This window comes from Schistocerca cancellata, chromosome 5 (assembly GCF_023864275.1).
Source record: "Schistocerca cancellata isolate TAMUIC-IGC-003103 chromosome 5, iqSchCanc2.1, whole genome shotgun sequence".
NCBI classification, from domain to species: Eukaryota; Metazoa; Arthropoda; class Insecta; order Orthoptera; family Acrididae; genus Schistocerca; species Schistocerca cancellata.
In genome coordinates this window covers 161,848,737-161,871,899 of record NC_064630.1, presented here as the reverse complement: position 1 = coordinate 161,871,899, position 23,163 = coordinate 161,848,737, and positions in this window count along the sequence as shown.

The following is a 23,163-nucleotide window of genomic DNA, read 5'->3' as shown; positions in this document are numbered from 1 at the left end:
TGTCCTTAAACTGACACACAATATTTTTAGCGCAACGCAATCTGACTTTCAATAATCCCTACAAAACAATGGCCCTGACTAACATTAACCTATACCTTTCACAAATCACTTACCTCACAAAAATCTTCGTTACTCAAGCTACAGCAATACAGCGAGCGCCACTACTGCCAGCTAAATAACAGATTCAAACTACGGAAGGCACTAACTACTAGTAGGCATAGTTAGCAAATGAAAGATTTTAATAGAGAACAAACAATGTATTTACCTTAATATTCATCAAAAGTCATAATATATACAGCAGTTCATGACATCCATTTTTACAAATTTCAAAACTCCGCCATTTCTCTCCCCACATCAACCACTGCTGGCGGCTCACCTCCAACTGAGCAACTCTACGCGGTGTTAACAGCCAACTGCCCAACACTACAATGGCAGACAACAATGCAAACTACCCACAGACTGCACACAGCACAGCCAGTGATTTTCGTACAGAGCGCTACGTAACGTTGCCAATAAGAAAACATAAACAGCCTACTTACATAGCCCCCATGCTCCCCACAAAAAATTTTACAAATTGTTTTGGGCAGTGGCCAATAATGATTTGATAAAATTTTTCATAATTACAATAACAAAGATATCAAATGCACACACTTATTGATACAATGTTGGTCAAAAGCTAAAATTTTCTCACAGTCCATAAAGACAGTCCTGATCATTCATCACAGTAAAACTGCCGTTTCTTTTCTCAAAGTCTGAGTAGTAAAAGACAATGCACATGGAAGTAGTGGATTTCCATGCAGTCTTGAAGAAGTAATGTTGTCCTTCCAACGGAAAGACAGTGCTGACTCTTGACATGCTGACAGGTAATGGGCCACAACAGAGCAAACCCACAGCAGAGTCATTCGACGTTTTGAAGGATATTGGTAGGTAGGTCATCACAGAGTAGACCCACTGTAGTCCTGGTAGAGATTACGGTATTGGTGAGCCACCAGAGGTGCAGACCCACTGCAGTCCCTGTAGAAATAATGGTACTGGTGAGTCAGCAAAGGTGTAGACCCACTGTAGTCCTTGTAGAAATAACGGTATTGGTGGGTCATCAAAGATGCAGACCCACTGTAGTCCTTGTAGAGATGATGGTATTGTTGGGTCATCAAAGATGCACAATCACCATTGAACAGTCTTGCGGATAATAGAGCAAGTCCATAACCACCACTTGTGCACTCACAAAGTTTTTGGAATTGTCCTTAGAACCAGCAATTCTGTTATCCAGTCCCTTGCTGAATTATTAACACACGTGCAAACACTAACAGTCCCTACTTCTCACATATTGTCCAAATACTATGACCAACAGAAACGTGTGTAGTGAAATGTAACTTACAAGTTAATAATATGATGAACTGGTGTCAATTACAATTTTATAACATAAGAATACAATTACAAGGTACAAAATACATCATTAAAGAACATAACAATACAGATAACATTTGTAGTAATACGAGCTTTGCAAAAGAATCGAAATAACATATACATCAGTGTTGCAAGAATTATGACATAAGTAAATACATAAAAGATCAGAATAACTTTTGAAACATCAACTTTACACATGAGCATTAAAACAAAACAGAATAAATAATGTCTAAGCATATTTTAACATATTATTAATGCCAATTATATTTGAGGATAACAGTATTCCTCATCATAGTGAATGTAGCTTAGTATTAGAAGAAGAAAAAATTCTATGAAACTACACAGAGACAGGAAGAAAACAAATACACAAGGGTACACAAACACATAGTGGGATAACACAAAAGGAAAGGACAGGGTTTGTTTTCAGTGTAACATTTGGTACTGCAGTCCACCCCAAAACTTCATTCCATATATCTTTCCTCTTCTTTCAACATTTGTTTCCAGCAGAAAAATTCTATCCAAGCATGCTTTCTGTATTTATATGTTCACACATTTCTTACCTCATTATTTATTTTCCATTATCTTACCTCATCATTTATTTCCAAGAAAATCCTACCTAAACCTGTTGTCCCTAAACCCTACTTTTTTTTGTTCATATCCTCTTTCAAAACACTTTTTTGGCCAAACCATTTTCTTATAGCTTCTCAATGCACTTCTTCCAATTCATCGCAACTTGTTCTCTTATATGGCCTACCCCATCTTAAGCTAACTTAAATCTACTGAGCTCAGATGCTAAACTAAGGGACGAGGCAATGCAGCAGCACAAAACAATTAACACAAACAGCAATGACAAAAAAAATGGAAAATTGCAAAGCAAGCTACAGTAACTCTAAATTACCAAGCAATGCAACATTACAACTAATATGAGCCAATGTGCAGCAACAAGAAAAATAAATCAGTAGTAAAACTAGCTTAACAGAGTAATACAAAGTAAAATTTAGTAGCACTATGCCTGGCAAACAGCAGCAGCAAATGCAATAACTTATATCTAAACATGACATAGCTCAAGCAGAAAAAATATTACATTAAAGGCAATAATGCAGACAAGGGAAATGTATATTCACATCTTAATGTCTATGTAATTCAAGTGGTGCACCACAAAAACTAATTCTACAAAAAATTACCAGGTACTTGAAAAGAAAGTTATATATGCAGTTATTGTTATCAGTCCCTTCTTATTGTTCTTTCCATTCCAAGAGCTCCTTTTTCGAAGAATGTGGATCATAAAATAATTATTTAATAGATCTGTTGACAGAAAGTGTTCACATTAGCAAATGCATCTAAGTTTATTTTATAAAACTAATGCTGCAACACAGCTGGAAACCAGATATTAAACAAAATGAGCAATCTCTCAACTACAAAGACAATAGATGTAAAATGTTTCTCATCATTTCATTAGGCATTTTAGTAAATATCATAAATTACAAGCTCCACAGTATGCTTTCAACAAGGAAATGTCAATAGCGAGGATAATGGCCTCCCCTTTCTTTTTTTCTACCTGTGCCTCTGAAAAGGCACACACTAATGGCTTGTTCTCCAGGCGTCTGACACAGCTGGGTGCCCATGACGCATTATGTGCAGGTGGTCACTTAACTTTCTTACGGAAATATTTACGACAGCAGTTTCCCCTACAGTGACAGTCTCATATACAAAATTTCACGGGTCGAGAATTTGCGTTGCAAATGTGTAGAAACAAAATCTTATGAATATAAGAGTGTCCAAAAAATTTTCGCCGGCATTGTGATACATTCACGCATTTACACACATTTCATAACTCTTAAAGTACGATTCTTGGTTTCCAACATCCTTTTTCACAAACCAGAGTCCCTAACCACTACTCATTATTCCTTACCTTATTCGTCGACACTTCAATATGTCATCATAACAGATACGTAGATAATCAAATAACTCATATAGCATCAGCTTATTGATCATAAACATACCGCAACAGCATAATACACATAGTCATTGTAATAATAATATCATAACACTTCAGTCAACTCTCAAAATCGTCGTAGCTTCCTCCAATAATTAAAAAAAATTCACTGCTCATGTCAAAAGTGTCATCTGCCTCAAACATACTTTAAAAATCGTGATCCCATACCAAATATATCATTCATAGCTCTCATAGTATCACAATGGGTCCAAAAAAATATGAACAATTCACAATGTACAGACAAAATACAATTTCTTAAGTGTGAAGTTACCCAATGGTGTAATTACACAAACATCTGGCACTGATGTAATAAAATAAATGTTTGTCTCTCTCAGTTAAATGATCAGATAGCTGTGTAATTCTGTGTTAGAGAAATATGGTACCGATGTGTAAAGTTGTGTAAACAAATACCATATTAGCTAGGGCTCCTTGTGCTTGCCAAACACATGATACACAAAGTAGGCGTGTACCCCCCTGAGGATTAATGTAATTATACCCTCAGGTGTTACAGATTACAGCAATGGAATGAAATGTATCACGGAAAACCTTTGTATCGTTGTACTTCAAATATCTTTAAAAATAAATGATTTAAGTACAAAATTAATCACTCAAATACGTGTACTGTAGCGCTAAATGTGCGTCTTGCTGTAAGATAATCTCTGTGGAAGTGTCGTAGTTATTGTCCTCCGAAAGCTAAGTTCTGCAGAAGTCAATGTACTTACCTCATGATAAACAAAAGTGAAATGCTTTGCGTATAGATATCTTAGTTATTACGCTTTTTGTTGTGATGAAGAAATTACTGTGCTGTAACGTATTGTTGTGCTACGGAAAAGGCTGTCTCATTGTAGCTATACCACAAAAGTTACTACTAAAACATGTTTTACTTTGCAGAATAATTCAGAAAAACTGTGCAGATATGAAACAGATACACCGCAAAAGCAACATTGTAAATTGTCACTCATTAGTAGCGTTGTGATAAAATCATGTAGCTGTCACATAAACTAACCACTGTGTCATCTGGTATCTCACAGAAAGTACTTTAAATCCAGAATGCATTTTCAAGTAAACCAAAATGTTGCATTAAAATCTCATTAGCAGTACTGGTAAATGTTCTAAGTAAGTGAGCCTTATAGTCGTTACGTAATCGTGCAGCTAACAAGAAAGAATGTACATACACAATAACACTGTGTCGTCTGTTCACAATAATAATGCATTCGTAATTTCTGTTTAAATAAGTTCTCTTGGTTCTTGACTGGATATTTAACTTCAAACATTGTTGCATGGTAACAGTTTCTAAAGCATACTAATAACGTGAAGTGAAACGTTTTATGGCAAAGACAAAGTTAAAAAGCAGATTATCTTTCAATAAACGGTTTTACATGTGAAATGTGGTGTAAACCTTTACACTTCCTAGTACGCAGAGTTTCAACTTGAACGGAATTATCATGCGGTATACGTCCGTGAGGAGTGCTAAAATTTTTGTCAAGGTTAGCGTCTATGTTATTTTTCTCCGAGCCAGCCGGCGCACGCGGCTGCCTGCGGTGCGAGTCATTGTCTGTTTCTTTGTGGGCGTGCGTCGTTACTTGGATTAGGAGACCTAACTTCTACAAATTCGCCTTGCTGAGAGGGCCCAGCCCTGTTAGAACCCCGCCAGTTCTGATGAAATTCACGTCTGTCGTTTTGTCGGTAGTTTACATAGTTTCTTGTTTGTCGGTCATGTGGTGGAGAATTTCTCCCGGAATCGTAACTGCGGGCTGAACTGTTGCATCTGAAGTTATTCTGTCTCCCTTGATAATAATTGTTTTTGTTCCCATATTGTCTGTTTCTATAGTAGTCTCTGTCATATTCATTACTACAGAAATGCGATCGTTCTCTGTAACTATTATTACTCTGCCAGTGGTTGTTATATGGGTGGTGTCTGTTTTGGTCACGATTTGCGTTGTAAGAATAGGCTTGTCGTGTCCAGTTATTGTTTCTGTCATCACGGAATTGTGACGGATGTGACCTGTAGTAATTGTTTTCTCGTTTTCGCATCCCGCGACTGTCTGTGTCAATTTCTAATTCTTGTAAGAGTCCCTGAAAAGCTTCAATGTCGTCTTTGCAAGTCCTGCCAAAATAATATGTCGTAAATGTTCAGGCAGTTTGATTAAGCAAATGTGGATGAGTTCTGAGGGGCTGTATGGGTTTGACAGGTACTGATTCTTGTGCAACATGTCTTCAAAATATTTCACAAGACTGGAAAATTCAGATTGTTCGAAATGTTTCATCATTATGATGCTGTGTTTTACTCGATCTTGTGTAGCTTGAGACCAATATGCTGAGAGGAAGGCATGATGAAATTCTCCTTCACCATGGAAATCGTGAATGACCGATCGCATTCTTACAGCTGGTTCATTCTCTAAGTAGCCACACATAAATTCTAACCTGTGCTCCTGTGACCAGTTGGGAGGAAAACAATGAGAAAATTGATGAAGCCATGCTTGTGGATGAATGTCGTTGGCATAATTCTTAAACGTTTTGAATTTACGTGTAGTAATGAACAGCTTATAGTCAAAATCATCGTGTCGGCGAGTAGCATATCGGTCATTGTTACGTCGTGTCGGCGGTTCCATCTCAAAATTCGGTGCACCTTGCCAATTTCTTTCATAATTTCCGAAATGCCCTGTGTTATTATTTTGTGGCTTTTCCGTATTTCTAAGTTCCTCTTCCCGTGTTGGAGCGCGAGTGTCCTCTGAAATATAAAATTTTTGTATTACTTGTGCCAACTGATCTTGTACTTCCCGGATTTCTCTTTTGTATTGCGTATTAATTTGATTCTGATTTTGTTTGAATTTCTTAATTTGTTCATACTCTTCTGTGTCAGTGAAGGCTACAGGTCTTGTGTCATTCAGATCATCATCTACCTTTGCAGATAAGTTAGTGAACTGATCCGAAAGTTCGGCTACTTTCTCCGATAGTGTACTTATTTCCTCAGTGTGTTTTTCTGAACCAAGTTTCAGAGTGTCCATTTGTGTTGAAATCGTATCTACTGTGTCCTTTAAGTTTTCTTGAGTTTTTGCAAGTTGCGTAACCGAATCGGTAGATGCAACTGAGTCAATTTTAGCTTGCAAGGTGTCGTGATTTTCATGAACAATAGTTTGCAGTTCTTTTATGGCTGCTTCGTGATTCTGTAATGCATTTTCATGCCGCGAAAAAATAGGTTGGAAATGCTCACAAATTTGTGTTTTTCCGTCATTACAGACCTTTTGACATTTCGATTCGATTTTATGTAACTCAGTAGTTAAATCTTAACGTGTTTGTTCAAGCATATGTTCCACTGAGTCTAACTTTTGAAGCTTTTGTTCCATTGTGTCTAACTTTTGAAGCTTTTGCTGTGTTTGTCTCTTATTTTGTTCCATTGTGTCTAACTGTTGCTGTGTTTGTCTCTGATTTTGTTCCATTGTGTCTAACTTTTGAAGATTTTGTTCCATTGTGTCTAACTTTTGAAGCTTTTGTCCCATTTGTTGCATTAATTGTAATAACAATGCACTGGTGTCTGAAACATATTCCTCAGTGCTTTTCGGCTGTGAATTTGCACCGGCAACATTCACATTTTGACAAGCGGAAAATGTGTCTCGACTCATTTGAGAAAACGGTAAGAACCCAAAACCTGAGTCTACAGTATTTGCAATATTGTGTTCTGTCATTCCCGATTCCTGAGGGGAGCTGTTGCCGACCGATCGATCGATAATGCTTCCCTGTTCACTACCTGTTTAACTGTCTACACCATTATTTGACGCCCGCTCCATTTCCCTATGCACAGTTACCAAATTACTACTTTGAATATTAGTTAATTCATTACATGGTGGCGTTAACACACTGCTTTCGTCTTCACTGTCATTTCTAAGTTTACTTTGGAGCCTAGTATTACGTTTTTCACACGCCATTATTGTCACAATATTTCACACGACAACACAGAAAAACACAATTTGAAGAGCAACAATAAGAGAACACATTAACATAGCACTGAAAATAATATTTCGTTAATTGCAAGCGCAGCTGCGAAATACTTGGTGCAAATCTACATGCATGCCACAACTGTTTTACTGTACAACAATGAAAGACTGCAACTACAAAGGAGATTCTCTCTACAATTACGCGCTAGCAATAAACAAAATCCACACTAATTACACAAACTACAAGAAAAAATCAGAAGATTCCAGTGAGGTATCCTCGGCTAAGGGTCGACATATGAAACGTCCCCTTAGAACAAATTATACATGACTGTCCTTAAGCTGACACACAATATTTTTAGCGCAACGCAATCTGACTTTCAATAATCCCTACAAAACAATGGCCCTGACTAACATTAACTTATACCTTTCACAAATCACTTACCTCACAAAAATCTTCCTTACTGAAGCTACAGCAATACAGCGAGCGCCACTACTGCCAGCTAAATAACTGATCCAAACTACGGAAGGCACTAACTACTAGTAGGCATAGTTAGCAAATGAAAGATTTTAATAGAGAACAAACAATGTATTTGACTTAATATTCATCAAAAGTCATAATATATACAGCAGTTCATGACATCCATTTTTACAAATTTCGAAACTCCGCCATTTCTCTCCCCACATCCACCACTGCTGGCGGCTCACCTCCAACTGAGCAACGCTACGCGGTGTTAACAGCCAACTGCCCAACACTACAATGGCAGACAACAATGCAAACTACCCACAGACTGCACACAGCACAGCCAGTGATTTTCGTACAGAGCGCTACGTAACGTTGCCAATAAGAAAACATAAACACCCTACTTACAGTGTGTCATGGGCATGATACATGATTTGGCGTGGACATAATTAAAACAGCGGCGTTTGTCGTTGCGCAGGCTTTTCTCAAGAAATTTCAATCACCAACTTTCTCCTCCGAATGCGAAGATATTTTGTTGACTCCGACCCACCTAGGTGGAAACTCTTAGCAACAAATAATCCTGAGTTAATAAAGAGCATCAAAACCGATTCAGGGATTAGCGAACACAGAGTTGTCGTAGCGAGATTGAATATTGTAATCCCCAAATCCTCGAAAAATAAGCGAAAAATATACCTATTCAAAAAAGCAGATAAAAATTCACTTGACCCCTTCCTGAGAGACAATATCCACTCATTCCAGATGTGGCTTATATTCAGAGAAATAGTATCGGCAGCAGCTGAGAGATTTACACCAAATAAATTAACAAACGGCGGAGCTGATTCTCCTCGCTACACAAAACGGCTTAGAACACTATTACAGAAACAACGAAACAAACGTGCCAAATTTAAACAGACGCAAAATCACCAAGATTGACGATCTTTTACAGAAGCTCGAAATTTAGCCTAGACCTCAATGCCAGATGCCTATAACAGTTTCCACAACGAAACTTTGTCTCGAAACCTGGCAGAAAATCCAAAGAGATTCTGGTCGAATGTGAAGTATGTTAGCGGCAAGAAACAATCATTGCCTTCTCTGCGCGATAGCAATGGAGATACTATCGAAGACAGCGCTGTCAAAGCACAGTTACTAAACACAGCCTTACGATATACCTTCACAAAAGAAGACGAAGTAAATATTCCAGAATTCAAATCGAGAACAGCTGCCAACATGAGTAACGTAGAAGTAAATATTCTGGGAGTAGTGAAGCCACTTAAATCACATAATAAAAACAAGTCTTCTGGTCCAGACTGTTTACCAATTAGGTTCCTTTCGAAGTATGCTGATGCATTAGCTCCATACTTAACAATCATTTAGAATCGTTCGCTCGACGAAAGATCAGTACCCAGAGACTGGAAAGTTGCACAGGTCACACCAATATTCAAGAAAGGTAGTATGTTCTAACATAATGGATTACCTCGAAGAAAACGGTCTATTGACACACAGTGAACATGGGTTTATAAAACAGCGTTCCTGTGAAACACAACTAGCTCTTTATTTACATGAAGTGTTGAGTGCTATTGACAAGGGATTTCAGATCGATTCCGTATTTCTGGATATCCCGAAGGCTTTTGACACTATACCACACACGCGGCTCGTAGTGAAATTGCGTGCTTATTAAATATCGTCTCAGTTATGTGACTGGATCTGTGATTCCTGTCAGAGAGGTCACAGTTCGTAGTAATTGACGGAAAGTCAACGAGTAAAACAGAAGTGATTTCTGGCGTTTCCCAAAGTAGTGTTATAGGCCCTTTGCTGTTTCTTATCTATATAAACGATTTGGGGGACAATCTGAGCACCCGTCTGCGGTTGTTTGCAGATGAGGCTGTCGTTTATCGACTAATAAAGTCATCAGAAGATCAAAACAAACTGCAAAACGATTTAGAATAAATATCTGAATGGTGCGAAAAGTGGCAGTTGACCCTAAATAACGAAAAGTGTGAGGTCATCCACTTGAGATCTAAAAGAAACTCATTAAACTTCGGTTACACGATAAATCAGTCTAATCTAAAAGCCATAAATTCAACTAAATACCTAGGTATTACAATAACGAACAACTGAAATCGGAAGGAACACACAGAAAATGTTATGGGGAAGGCTAACCAAATAATGCGTTTTATTGGCAGGACACTTAGAAAAGGAAACAGACGTACTAAGGAGACCGCCTACACTACGCTTGTCCGTCCTCTTTTAGAATACTGCTGCGCGTTGTGGGATCCTCACCAGATAGGACTGACGGAGTACATCGAAAAAGTTCAAAGAAAGGCAGCACGTTTTGTATTATCGAGAAATATGGGAGAGAGTGTCACAGAAATGATACAGGATTGGGGCTGAACATCATTAAAACAAAGGCGTTTTTCGTTTCGACGGAATCTTCTCACGCAATTCCTATCACCAACTTTCTACTCCGAATGCGAACATATTTTGTTGACACCGACTTACATAGGGAGGATCGATCACCACGATAAAAATAAGGGAAATCAGAGCTCGTACGGAAAGACGTAGGTGTTCATTCTTTCCTAGCGCCATACGAGATTGGAATAATAGAGAATTGTGAAGGTGGTGCGATGACCCCTCTGCCAGGCACTTAAATGTGATCTGCAGAGTATCCATGTAGATGTAGATGAAGAAATAAATGACGTTCCATTCTTCTTGACAGAGCGTAGGGGAACGATACGGGAGACCCTCACCGCCATACTAGGCAAGGTCCTAATGGAGGTGGTTTGCCGTTGCATTCCTCCGACCGTAATGGGAATGGATGATTATGATGAAAACGACACAACACCCAATCATATTGGGGCAGGAAAAAACCCTAACCCCTCCAGGAATCGAACCCGGTACCCCGTGCTCAGGAAGCGACAACGCTATCGCGAGATCACGAGCGGTGGTCGAGCATTATAATAAAATAAGGGAAATCAGAGCTCGCACGGAAAGCTATAGGTTTTTCGCTTTTTTCCGCGCTCTGTTCTGGAGTGGGGAAAGAGAGAATAATTGTGAAGATGGTTCTATGAACCTTCTGCCAGGGACTTAAGTGTGATTTGCAGGGTATCCATGTAGATGTGCATGGGGAGAAACATTCACTCCTGTCATCTATGACTTTAGGTAAACCTCCATATGAGCTCTAATTTCTATGATTTTCTTGTCGCTATTCTCGAGATGCATCTGGGAGGTAGCAGTATGTTGTCTTCTTCTTCCTGGGACGAACACTCTCGGAATTTTAGTAATAAACCTTTCCGTGATGGGCGACGTCTGTCTTGTAGCGTACGTCGCTGGAGTTGGTTGAACACTTTAGCAACGCCCTCGCGCCATGCGAATTGTCCGGTGACGAAACATATCGCTCTTCGTTGGACTGCTACATCTCTATCATTAAGTGGAACAGATAAGGGCAGTAGTCGAGAATGGGTCTTGCCATCATGCTGAGAAAAACCAATCTACCTGTAGAGGTCTGCATGGCCCCCAAGAATAGATGCATCCTTTTGTGCCTTCCAGAATGATGACCTAGGAAACGCCGTCGAGCCTAGACCCTTTTGATGAGTGTTGCAGGAAATTTGTTTTCGGATGTTTCATGTCATACACGCCAGTGGCCTTCTGTCCGATGGAGCATAAAACCTGGTTCATCTGAAAACGCCACCTGTCACCACTCAGCGTACATCCAGTTGGGATATTGGCGTGCAAATTCCATCTTTCGTCGCCGATGAACAAAGGTCGTCATGGGTACGTGAGACAAGCTCCTGTTACAGAGGGCCATAGGCACATTCGCTCAGCGGTCGTTGAGGAGATACTGTTGGGTGTTCCTTGGTTCATCTGGTTGGCCAGTTGCTCAACAGTTGTACGTCTGTTCGTCTGTACACATCTTGGCAGCCGTCATTCACTCCTGTCATCTATGACCTATGGTGAACCACAGCTGCGTTGGCTCCGGTTTTGGATTGCGCCATTATGTCACGCACGGTATATTTTAACCATGGCGGCATGTAAACAGTTTACAAACTTAGCCATTTCAGAAACTGTTCGGCTCCATGCGTGGCGTGAAAGCCAAAGATCATGCCCTTTTGGATGCCAATTTGCCTGTTTCCGCGTTTCGACAACGACTGCAGTGTTCTCCCATGCTGACGCTGACAGACGGACCTTATCCTTAGACCTAGGTCATGGATGGTATCGCAGTTAACTTCTGTTCCTCCTGTTTCTCATGGAGTAGTGATAATGACGTGTGTATAATGAAGTGGCCTGAGAATGATCTGGAAGGGACAAAAGTAACATGGTTTCCAGTCAGGCTGGACGTTAGTGGTGAGTGGTTGAAGGGCCTTAGTTCTCTTCTTCTTCTTCTTTGTCGGCTTTGATGTTAAAAGATCACCGAGGGCAGGATCCTGTGTGGTGTTGTTCTGGTTGTACCTGTTCGCTTCCTTGGTGAAGTTTTCTCAGTCTCTGGGGGAGAAGATGGGATAGGAATTAATGAGCTAGAGAGCTTGTCTCGGAATGAACTCCTGCTTCTTGAATTTCCAATTCAAGTGTTAACTCCCTCAGCGGAAATGATAGGGGTGGTATGGGAGAAGGGATAGGGATAGTCTTGGTAGGGATGGGAGCTCTCGTGGAGAGACACAGTCATTTTGTGGATCGCCGCCCTCAAACAACAGGAAGACAAAACACGGCTCGTCTTCTTCTTGCAGCCCACGGTTCGCGAGAGGGAGCAGGTGCCGGTGCCACCTCTGGGGCTACAATCTCTAGCTTCATGGCCATCAGCCTAGCTGCATGCGTTTCCACATTGGCCAAGGTGAGTCTATCCCATGCCTGGTGGTGGCTGGCGTCGTCGGTGGCTTTCCGCAACGTTGCGCGGAAGTCACCGTTGCCTTCTTCGTGGCGGCGCGGCCCGCTTCCTCCTCCTGTATAGGGCAGGGGAGGGGGGGGGGGGAGGGCGCTGTGTCGCATGTGTGGCAGCCTTGCCTCCCTTCTTCTGTTTCTTCCCGCTCTTTATGTAGCTGCATCTGCTAGCATTGGCAGCGTGAACGCCGCAGCAGTGCACGTATGTGGCAGCAACATCTCTGTTTGACACAGTAGCATGTATCACGCGCTTCAGCGCATTTCACACAAGCCACTGCGCCAGTGCAGGTCTTTGCTACATGCTCTATCTTCTGGCAGCGGCAGTGCTGCTCCTTCTTCGCCTTGCATCTCTTGGTCTTCTCGTTGCCGGGGCCGTTCCCGGCCAGCTTTAGCAGGAATTCTGCTACAGCAGCAACTTTGCCTCCTTTTCTGTGGCCAGACATGTCGGTGATGTGTAGTCGGCGAGACGAGCGACAGCAGCAACGATGCGACACGCAGCGAGTCGAACAGTAGAAATGCCGTGCTGTTCCCGCGTCCCCTCCGACACACTTTATACAGCCTCCACTCCTAGTGCTGCCACCTGTCGCCTGTGTGTGGTTATTGCACGTTGACGTCGAGCATAGGAGGTGGTCACATTAGTGTGACCGGACTGTGTATATCATTAACATATGCTGCAAACAATAGCGACATAGCATTGCACTTCTTTGTGGTACTCCTGAAAATACCTGCACATCTGTAGATTATGTTCGTTAAGAACGAAGTCGTGAATCCACTCACAAATCTCGTCTGATACTCGGTGAGCTCGTACGTTGTTCGCTAAAGGACCGTATGACAGTCTGGAACAGTATCGAAAGCCTTCCGAAAGACAAGGTACACAGCATTAACTTGGATGCCGTTCTCTATGGCGATCTGGGCCTCACGGTCGAGCAGACCAGGCTAAGTTTCTTAAGGACTCCGTTTGTGGAATCCATGTTGATTGTTAAACAGCAGATTTGCGTTATTGAGAAAAGAGATGATAGGTGAGTATGAAACATGTTCGACAATTGTACAACAGACTAACGTTAGTAATGTACGGCTATTGTCGCGTGCATCCCCTACAATAACTCTAGGACAAGGTATGGTTCGCCATAGTCGCGGTACAATTCACATACACACTCCACAAGTCACCATACGGTGTATGGCGGAGGGTGCCTGGTCCACCTGGCGATGGGGGCTGTGAGAAAGACTTCCTGTATGTTTCGGTACGAGCCCCAATTTCTCTTTTCTTTGCGATCCTTACTCGAGATGTGTAAGGGCCAATCAAATGAAAATACATTTATCTCACTGTGAGACAAGATGGACAAGATGATCGGTGCCTTCATGGAAAAAGACTGCGGCTGTCTATGGAACCATGATTGTACCCGGGTGTGCACCTCTTCGTCCGAAGCAAAATCGACGGCCACGAATGTCTTCGCGATGCCTCCAAAAACATGGACATCGCATGGGGAGAGATCGGCACTGTAAGAAGGATGTGCAAGGGCTTTCCAGCGTAGTAGAAACAATCTTGGCAACATGGAGGCGGGCATTTTGTTGGCATGTTGTTTCGACTACACTGCATATTCTCTGGAAGCCCTTACACATTCTGCACACAGACCCGATCTCTCCTTACGAAATTTCCGTATGTTTGGAACCTTGAAGAAACGCATTCATGAGCGAAGATTTGCTTCGAACGAAGAGTGCACATCTAGAAATACACTGGCCGTCTCTCCTCACATTGTGATACACGTTTTAACAATTATAGCGAATACTTTTGAAATAATAAATAGTTTACTGACTGTTTTCCCATCTTTCTCATTTGCATTTGATTTCCCTCTTACACGTTGATGGCAGCAGGTCCATTTTGAAATCTGCATCAAAAGCCCGTTCTGTAAACTTTCTCAGTAGTGATTCTTCCCTCCAGCGATTCCCATTTGCGTTCACGTTATATTCCCATAATAATCGCGTGTTAATCGAAACAAGTGGTAGGCAGTCTAGCAGTTCGCCTCCGAAATCCTTCGATGTCTTCCTTTAATCCGGCCTGGTACAGTACCCAAACACTCAAACAGAACTCAAGAATGCTTTGCACAAGTGTTACGAAAGTGGTCTGCTCTATAGGTAAGCTACATTTTCCTAGAAGTATCCGCTTTATAGATAAGCTGCACTTTCCTAGTAGTCTCCCAACAACCAAAGTCGACCATTCGCCATGTCTACAACTAACCCTCCATTTCACGTAGTCTTGAAACGTTACAACTACATAACCAGAAAGAAAATTAGTACGACCCTTTAGAGGTTTCCAATTCACTCATGATTTATTTTCGGATCAGTGCATATGGTATACAGGAAATGATTACATTTGAAGAACAATAGCACAACCGGTAAAGCGGCACCAGGTACCGACCCATGCTGAAACACCCATAAAAGTATTTGGCCTCCGGAAGCGCGGGACTGCTACGGTCGCAGGTTCGAAACCTGCCTCGGGCGTGGGTGTGTGTGATATCCTTAGGTTAGTTAGGTTTAAGTAGTTCTAAGTTCTAGGGGACTTATGACCTAAGATGTTGAGTCCCATAGTGCTCAGAGCCATTTGAACCATTTTGAACCATTTGGCCTCCACCGCTGGCAAAGCAAGCGCTGACTCTGCATGAAGTCGATCGTACAGTTGGCAACTACTGTCCAGGGATACAATATGCCATGCCTGCCCTAATTTTTCACGTAGTTATGTAAGAATTGTTGGCTGACGAGACGCACGTGTCACATCTCGTCCTATCAGTCCCACGTGTGCTCGACTGGACACAAGTTCGGAGACTGTGCTGGCCAGGGAAGTTGCTGCACTTCATGGAGCACATTTGAGTTTCACGGGCCTTATGTAGGCGAGCATTATCGTTTTGGAACAACACATCACCTCCTGTTGTAAGAATGGCAAAAGAACTGATCTAACAAAGTTCTACACGTACAGAGCTCTGGTTAGCATCCCATCCAGAAACACCAAAGTTGAACAGGAGTTGTAGCTCATTTGTACCCTAGATCATAAGGCGTGGGATGGGGCCAATGTGTCCTGGATGAATGGACTCTATGAGACAGCTGTTACGCTCCAGGTTAATATCCCAAGCGGACACTACAAAATTCGTTCAAATTCTATCCAGGCAACACCTGGAAGCAGAACCACCTGTGTCAGTGACCAGTAGACTGCCAGCTAGGGGGAAATGCTGAGCGAGTTGCGGCAAACAAGGAAGCTATCGCCGCCCAGGTCTGCAAGAGAAGCACAGTGACATTACGGAAGCCTGGGAATACCGCATACAAGCGACAAAGCAGAGTTTCGTAAAGAAGACCAGGTACAATGCAACAATAAGTATTCATTAACTTTGTATGGTCGGGGTTCAGTCATGTACAAGTTTTTAAAAGGACAACAGTCAGTCAACAGCGAATATGATGTCCTAAAAAAAAGCATGTTTCGAGGCAGCAGAAAAAAGCCTCTGAAAGGTGAAGCCGCGAAAGTGTGAAGTCACTCAAAGCTGACAAACCACATGATGTCATAGCTATCGCCACCACCGCAGAGTGCACAGGAAGTGCCAACATAAGTACCTCACCTTTCTTAGCAAATGTCTGATTGCTGAGTGATGATTGCCGACTGACTACTACGTAGTATCAGCCCTTGTGTCAGTTGCAGAGCATAAGCCATGAAAGCTGACAATCAGCACATATAGCTGTCTTTGATAAGTCTATGAAAGCACGGTTCCTGCTGGGGGTACGTTGCCGCTGCCAGCTGCAATCCCAACTGATGAGGTGCGGCCGCCATCACCCTGCAGGCCTGCTGGAGGCTGGACCAGCGAGACCTGGACACTGTCCGCCTCTGCCTTCCTGAGGCCAACACAGATGCCGATGGCTCCCGTTTCCCAAACAGGGTCTGAGGGTCCACCCTTGTTGGGCGTCAACATGTACCTCAGGTGGACCTGGGGCGAGACTGCTGAGTGCAAGTCTTCGACGTCAGTGAGAGCGTTTTGGAGATCGATATGCAGCACAGGAGACCGCCGGAGACCACGGCCACCGGCTGTCCTGTGGCATGGCAGCCGCCACTGTGCTGGCCATACTGTACGTCGCGTTTCCTCTGCTGACGATGTGCTGTTCTGCCAGCCTAGCTGAGATATGTCTCTTTGGAAGGCAAACCAGCATTACAGCCTAATAAATGTGTTATTGTCTATGATACTATCTTGGTGCTCTAGAGCGTAACTTGGTCCTCACCACCGCATCCCGTCTGGCTCTCTCCTGAAGACTGCAGGAGTCTGGAAACAGTACAGTGCTCACGAGACCTACACTGTACGCACAAACGGCCATCTCTTGCATGCAGGCAGAATCTGCTTTCATCGCTGAAGACCATAGCGCGCCAGTCCAACTACGCTCTGACAGCAGCAGTCGAGTCATGCATGAGTGGAAGGCAGGCTACAGTTTCGCGTGCCTGTAGTTCCACTGCTAGTAAAGGATTCCAAAGAGTTTGTATTGACATATCTGGCCCCAAAAGCCCTCTTATCTGTGCCACTGCTGCCCTTACAATACGACGCTCTCGACTGGTATCTGTGCTATGTGGATGCCTAGAACCTCATTTACAGGTGTGAGAACGTTCACGTGACCATTGACACAAGCACAGCTGCACAACTGAAGCAGCACGACTATATTGTGTTGCTCTTCTCCGAATGGACAATCTCGCCACTGGGGAGACCACAATTTCAGCTCTTTCCAACTCGCTCAGTTGGCTGTAAAAAGCAGGAGCGTGTCTTCGTTGCGCGGTTGCTGGCTTGCTTCACATGTTTGCACCACACTCAGACTTCTGGGTGTGAGCATTCTCTGTTAAAAGGTACACACAGATGGCGCTGTGGAAGCTACGCCACTGCCCGCATCTCGTGGTCGTGCGGTAGCGTTCTCGCTTCCCACGCCCGGGTTCCCGGGTTCGATTCCTGGCGGGGTCAGGGATTTTCTCTGCCTCGTGATGGCTGGGTGTTGTGTGAAGTCCTTAGGTTAGTTAGGTTTAATTAGTTCTAAGTTCTAGGGGACTGATGACCATAGCTGTTAAGTCCCATAGTGCTCAGAGCCATTTGAACCATTTTTTTGAAGCTACGCCACTACGATATCTGTTGGTGGACAATGTTGAAACCATTACAGTACAGCCGGCCGAAGTGGCCGTGCGGTTAAAGGCGCTGCAGTCTGGAACCACAAGACCGCTACGGTCGCAGGTTCGAATCCTGCCTCGGGCATGGATATTTGTGATGTCCTTAGGTTAGTTAGGTTTAACTGGTTCTAAGTTCTAGGGGACTAATGACCTCAGCAGTTGAGTCCCACAGTGCTCAGAGCCATTTGAACCATTACAGTACACCTACTATCCCCCAGACGGCATGTGACGTCATCGGATCAAAACCGACGTCGTCTCTCCATGTGTACTATCTCTTTTTCCGGCAGTGTAGATATTAACTTGATGTGACTGTCCAATAAGTGCCCAACCATTGGCGCCGTACAGTGTATGTCTACCTTGCGTCTTATTCTCGAATGTGAATACCAATAAAGGGCTGGTCAAGCGGGCAATAAACGCTGGCGGAACTCGCAGACACTGTGCGCGCCGTGGGACCGCAGGCCCTCCAGAGCGAAGCCGTGCGTAATATACAGCGGCGGCCGCGCAGACTTCTTTACGAGCCGTGGCCGGGACGTTTATAACGAGCGGATTTGCGAGCCGCCGTTCTTTATCGCGGCCCGACGGACTCTGCCGCGGCGGCGGCGGTGGCGGCGGCGCGGGCGTCCTTCCGCTGATATAGGGCGAAATATTTTAATTGCTCGCCGGAGGATCATTGGGCTCACTGGCGCGTATGTGGCGTGCGCGTGCGGGAGAGACAGAGGGGGAGGAAGAGGAGCACGCGACGGATAAAAAACGAGGGGCAGTTAAAAAAAAGGGTGGGCACGAGAGACAAGAGGCAGCCGCCAGATTTAGAGGTGGCACTGGCCGGCAGGGTAAAAACCCAGCCAGCGGGGGAAGATGGCGGCGGCGGCGGCGGCGGGTGCGGGTATTTGGGAAGTGAGCGGAGCGTGTGTGCGGTGCGTGACGGAGGGTGGGAGGCACACAGGCAGGGTGGCCGGCTGGAGAACGCTGGCTAATAACTCACAAATTGAGGCCGTAACTCTTCGCGCGCTTCGCGACGCGGAAGAAAACGCGCGGCCCGCCGAGACTAGTTTGCCGGCAATATTGGCAACCCTGACGCGGAGTACCACATCCATCTTCGGCACTTTTTTTCTCCTCACTCCGGCGCATCTACCTGCCGTGTGTGTTTTATGTCGGACGTTGGAGTAAAAATATTCTCGGAATTTGCTTCGCTAAATGCGCACCGGGAGATCAGTATTATTGTACGCCTGTGGAGCCGTTACTTTTTGTTCAGTTGGTCCAGCGGTGGGGCATCGAAGGAGATCGCTGGGAATATATGGGTCCTATTTTGGAAATGTGTATCCGGGCGTTAAGTTTTGCACACCTCTCTCAAGTCGTAATTTGGAATGTGGTGTTCCACAGATTTAGACATGTTTATTTACGCCATCAGCTGCTGTATAATTTTATTGAAATGTTTTTTCAGTTTCAATTTATGTGGAACATCTTCTGGTAATGGACAAAACATCTTTTTAGCATCTTTCTTTCAGATGTATAACTCATAGTTGCCTCAAAATTGAGTTCAATAGAAGAACATCAATATAATCTCTCTCTCTATCGCTCCCTCTCTGTCTCTCTCTCTCTCTCTCTCTCTCTCTCTCTCTCTCTCTCTCTCAGTACCGACCGACCTCCGTGTCATCCTCAGCCAATAGGCGTCAGTGGTTACAGATATGGAGAGGCATGTGGTCGGCACAGTGCTCGCCTGCCCGTTGTCAGTTTTCGTGACGGAGCCGCTACTTCTCAGTCAAGTAGCTTCTCAGTTAGCCTTACGAGGGCTGAGCGCACCCAGCTTCCCAACAGTGTTCGGCAGATCCGGACGGTGACCCATCTAAGTGCTAGCCAAACCCAGCGCATGACTTCGGTGATCAGAAGGGAACCGATGTTACCACTGCGACAAGGCCGTTGGCATCAATATCGATTCATAGTATACAATCGGATGTATATATGTGTGTGTGTATGTTCCACATTTCCTCCTAAACCACTGGACCAATTTCAACCAAACTTAGTACACATATCCCCTACTGTTAGGCTGTAGCCTTTGTATGGCTAAGAAGTACTCACCCATCATAGTTCAGGAAATATCACGTCATAAACAATGAGACGCGTGAAAAATTGCCTTATCGCGCATGACGTTTAATTTTGTTACTTCTGTGCTGCTATCTCTATTCCAATAAATTTCACAGAAAGGATCCACATTTGTGCTAAATGCACCTACAGAAGTAGATCATGGTGCCACACATAGTTCAGGATATATGACGTCATGAACATTGATATGCGTCAAAAACTGCCGTATCATAAATGATGTTTAAATTTATTACCTCTTTGATAGTAACTCGAGTTGCAACACATTTCACAGACACTATATCCACGTACACCTACACAAATTAATCATTTTACGATACATAGTACAAAAGATATAACGTCAGACACCGAGTTAAATAAACATTACAGAGAATTTCTATCTCGTATACCATGTTACTTAATTTGGATTCTGTAATATACATTTGTACATTGTGCATATTTCTTTGTACGACGGTTTCATCATTTCAGATGTGTTTTCACTGATACATGGAAATGAATTTCTTTCAATTTTACACTTCACTGTTCATTTTTCTCTCTATTTCCTTCTTTTTACAAGATGCTGTGGAACTTCGGTTGTTCACTATAACACGTCAAATCAGAAACATCTTCAGCCCTCTATATTTTTGAAAAAATTAAATTGGAAATATATATGGCTGAAGGTGTCTCTGATTTGATATTTTACTGATCATATTTTGTTTTCGGCATTTTTTTGTTTCCGTTTCTAATAGAAAATTGACAAAATGAGTACCCGGGCAAATACTGAGTTTGTCAGCTATTTTATATGTCACCGACACTCGTTTGATAACTTGATACGTCCGCATTCCTGCTGAAAATGTGGCATGTACACCACGTTCAAGACCTGTCAAATGATATTAAGATCTTATGCTACATATTGTCGAAAAAAAATGACATTTTGTCCCAGAGACAGTGACTAACTCTTGAATTGTACACTTAATATTGTATCTGCAGTAATGACAGAAAAAATTTTATGTCGTTATCCGGTGTCGGCCACGATCGGCCATCATCAGGACTAGGCAAAAAAAAAAAAAGAAGAGAAATATTTTACTTTGTCAAATCTTCATAAGTGACAACATAAGAGAGTAAAATAAAAACGGTGTAAGTAGATAATTCCATTCTACTTTCTTCTCTTGCATCCTTTGCAGAGAGTTGATAAAGTAAAACAGATTTTCTCTGCTATTTCTTTTCTAATTATGGTGATGACTAGCGGTGGTCGATACCAGTTTACGGTGTAAGCTTTTCTGTGATTGCGTTAGACGATACTGCGAGGGCTGTTCAGAAAGTAAGGTCATATCAGGCGCGAAAAGGAAACCACAGTGAAAACCTGATGAAGCTTTACACAGACGTGTTAGGCAGTGGCTCTAGTACGCCTGTCGATCGCTTTACGTCGTTCTTTTTACTTCTGAGCACACAGGGAGCACATAGAGATACCTAGAACAATAGTGTCTCCCGCCAAGTACGAGGGCCTGGTGAGAAATTTCGCCTAAAGCTATGCAGCCAGCATTACATAATTGTCGTGCGTTTTCTTCTTCAAGCCAATTCTCAGCCACATTCTGCAGGGGCAATGAAAAAAAATAGTTCAAATGGCCCTGAGAACTATGGGACTTAACTGCTGTGGTCATCAGTCCCCTAGAACTTAGAACTACTTAATCCTAACTAACCTAAGGACATCACACATATCCATGCCCGAGGCAGGATTCGAACCTGCGACCGTTGCAGTCGCGCTGATCCAGACTGTAGCGCCTAGAACCTCTCGGCCACCCCGACCGGCAGGGGAAATGAAGATGCTCCTGCATCGTTTTCAATTGGAAATGTTTGATTACCCACAATACAGCCTGCAGTTGCCTCCCTCTTTTATCTCTGCTCACATGAAGCGCTGGCTATGAAGACAACATTTTGGCATAGACAACGAGGTATAGGCCAGCATAGAGAATTAGCAGAAAGCACTGGCAGCTGCCTGCTACAACGAGGATATTGGAAAGTTGGTACAACGCTACGACAAACGTCTAAGTCGGATCGCTGACTATGGAGATAAGTAGCTGGAAGTTGTATCTAACTGTTGCAAATAAAACAGTGGTTTCCAATTCGCGACCTATCGTTCCTTTCTTTCTGAACAGCCCTCGTGAGCAGTGTCTCCTGTCAAGCATGAGTGCTTGTGAGAGATTTCGCCTGATGTCATGCAGCCCACATAACATAACTGTTATGTGTATCCTTCTACATGACAATTTTCGGCCGCACACTGCAAGGGCAATGAGGACCCTCCCGCGTTTTCGATGGAAAGTGTTAATCACCATATAGCCCAGATGTGGCTCCATTTCATTTTCATTTCTGCTCACATTGAAAGACAACTGTTTGGCAAAGACAACGAACTGTGAACCAGCTTAGAAAATTGGTGAAAAGCACAGCCGGCTGCCTTCTATGACGATGGTATTGGAAAATTGGTACAACGCTACGACAAACATCTAAGTCGGAGCGGCGACTATGTACAGAAGTAGATGGAAGGTGTAGCTAGCTGTTGCTGCTAAAACATTTTTGATTTTCCCAGTGGTTTCGATTTCACGACTGACTGGACCTTACTTTCCGAATAGCCCTTGTAAATGTACAAATATACTGCTATCGTTGAGTGGCGGTTTGCGACAGTGGTTGATTATGACTGCCATACATCAGAAGTTATACCTAAAATTGCTAACTGCAAAATTTAAATGTCATATGCATTCCTGTAATCAAATGAGAAATTCTTGGTGGAAACTATAAATTAATCAACGACACTAAAATTTTTCAGTGGTTGGTGTGCTATCCATTAAAAACAACATGATAATTCTCATGTCAGGATTATCAGAAGATAACGCCACTGGGAAAAGTTATACATCTAGGTATGACAAATGCCTCAGATGCATTCATCTGAATTAACTCGATGATCAAGAGAGATCCTAGTTCACAATTTAGGGGAAGGCAATGAGGCTGACAAAAGTAAGTGTTTCAGCCTTTTCTTAAAGGGAACAGAGAAGAAATGTAACAACAAGAACGTGAAGGCGAATGTTTATGTTTTATGAATGGACACAGCGAGGATACTAGAACAGTGAGACTTGTGTTGTGATTATGATAATACATACTTGATGTCTTTCATGAGGTACTGGGACGGATGCGCACTGAGAAGCCGATGAAGTAGACATAGCTTATGGTAGTCACGGAAATGTTCCGG